The sequence below is a fragment of the Aptenodytes forsteri genome, unplaced genomic scaffold, assembly GCF_000699145.1.
Source record: "Aptenodytes forsteri isolate BGI_AS27 unplaced genomic scaffold, ASM69914v1 Scaffold49, whole genome shotgun sequence".
Lineage (NCBI taxonomy): Eukaryota > Metazoa > Chordata > Aves > Sphenisciformes > Spheniscidae > Aptenodytes > Aptenodytes forsteri.
This window is the reverse complement of record NW_008795125.1, coordinates 2,786,617-2,789,154: the sequence shown is the minus strand read 5'-3', so window position 1 is coordinate 2,789,154 and position 2,538 is coordinate 2,786,617.

Below are 2,538 nucleotides of genomic sequence, written 5' to 3'. Positions count from 1 at the left end.
CATATGATTAATAATGAAAAGAGCTCATTTATGTTCTCTAAAACTGACAGGTCAGTGGATGGAACTAAATGGACATGAGTTCCAATACAGTGTATTTTGGTCTTCCTTGTTTACTGTACTAGAATTGTTTTAATTTTTAGCAGAATATCTGAAAATTATGCTGAAGTTTAAATATCAACTTGCTCATGAAGTGCATTCATCTCCACAGTAAAAATGAAACATTTTTATATTGGGCAATTAACCTTAGTTTTGGACCATGCAAACGAACTGTCTTGATGTTAATTTTGACGGGAGGAAGCATTCTTGTTAGATGAAGCAGAAAAGTATCAAACTAAAAGACCTTGGGAAAAAATAAGCCATATTAAATCAGACTGGCATCATTTTAGAATAAATTCAAAAATAAATTAGAGGACAAGATTACAGACTGATCTTCACAGTAGCCACATGCTGCCATGAGAACCAGATGTGATAACAATTCAACTCCTTTAGATTTAAATTGAGCCAAATTTAGACTATAAACTCTCTGGGATTTGCATATATTTGCTTCTTTGAAGTATGAACTTTTAAAGCCCTATAATAACTAAGCACAGAAAGACTGGAAACTAAACTTTGGAAGACTTGCAAAATCTGACTACAGAGGGTCATCTGGAAAGGACTGGACCTATGTACTAGCTTTATGGTTTTAATTAGATGGTAGGTATTACCAAAAACTTAACTTCAAGCATCCTAGTTTTGGTTTCAAAAAGGATGTCTTTTATAAACAGAATTGCTTGCTCAAGTGGTATAGTGCATGAGGGAAAAAAAAAATGAGACCCATTTTTTATTATTGTATGAAAAAAACGGGCAATAATTAAGGAAATGGTAGTGACAATTAAAAAAAATTATCGTAATTCTCTCCCATTGTTAATTTCTGCTATTAGTCAGAGGCAATGTGATGCAGGGTTTCTAGACAGGCAACCAATGCACACTGGCCAATACCAGCTAGAAAAGCAATTTTGGCCAAAAGCTGCTAGTACTCGGTGTCTGCCGAGATAGAGAAAGGATTTCTTATTAAAATGTATGCAACTGAGATAAGTACTCAGCATGGCGAGAGCCAAAGCAAGGCTATGCTATAGACATTTCAGTAATAACGTGGGTCGGGGTATGAAGAGTTTCTATTTCCAACTCACACAGTTGTGCTATTACCTTTACTGGTGTAGGTTTTTTTTTTCTTCCCCTGTGAGTGGTTGTTTTCCTATAGCAGCAAACGATGCACCTTTGCTGGTCCACACTTTTGGGGGATTTGATGCAATCCAGTATATCAGCACTGTTAAGCTAATTTAAGTTTCTAATCAGTGGTCCAATGGCCTATAGCCTAGACACTCCCTAGTTCAATGCCTGGACCACTAACTCATTTTGTGTGGGGATAGAGGAGGGAATAAATAGTGGTGATACAGCAGATGTCTTCCTGCAGGAAAAAAAAACCCTTGAAACATTACTGTACCCAGCAGAACTCCGTGTGGGGCATACGGAGAATCAATGTTTGTTCTGAACAAAGGTTCCAGTGAGACATAATGAACAAAAATGAATGCTGAAATCTGCAAAATTGAATCTGAGGAAAGAGAATCGGGAGGCTGACCCTGCGTATTTTTACATACTATTTGTTGATGTTATCATCCACTAAGACAGATATATTATCCAATATGAGCATCACAAATAGGAGTAATATTTCTTAAACCCTTGGTAGCCAGATTTACTTGGTATTCTGACATTATTTTTGTAAACTGATGCCCCATTACACAAAAAACATTATTTCTGAGAGGTTATTTTAAAAAGGTTTTTGTATTTTGGGTCTCTTTGGGCTAAAGACTCTTTGTTGTTGATCCAGAATGTTATTTTATGTACTTGTAGCTTTAGACTTCCTAGTGCCTCAGAGGGAAGACCAGAAAAATCCTATTCCCACAAAAAGCCTCCTTGTTTTCTCTTTCCATTCTTTTTACCTAGTCATTGACTCCTGTTTTAAGTCCAGTTGTAGCCACAGTTCCCTCTCTGTTACATCACAGGTGGCTATCATAGACTAGCAAATTAGAAACAATAAAACCTTTCTAAGTCCTGCTGAAATCAGGTTAGTCCAAACCAAGAAAATTGGTGCATGCAGCGTGCAGTTGTTCCCAAGGTAGTCAACACACACTGCCGCAGCATGAAAGAAACACCTGCAGCGTCCTGGATAGCAGGAGTAAGCCGCAAAGCTCAGGAAGAAGACCTGGTGTGTTAACCTCCTTAAGGAAGCGGGCTGTAAAAAAGGATGTTTGTTTTAAATGAGCGCCTTTTGTTTTGCTTTAAAACAAGTTAGCTAAAAATTCAGTCACGTTCAAGGTAGTGCTTTTTGTTCGCTAGGCAACAAGAGAGCTAAGCACCCCATGCAGCCAGGCTGGTCCCCACGTGCAGCCCAGGCTGGACGCGAAGGTTGTGCTACGCACCCCCGGCCGAACGGCGTCCCCAGGCCGGGCCCGACCACGCAGCACCCCGGGGCGCACAGCCCCGGCCGGGCACACGGGC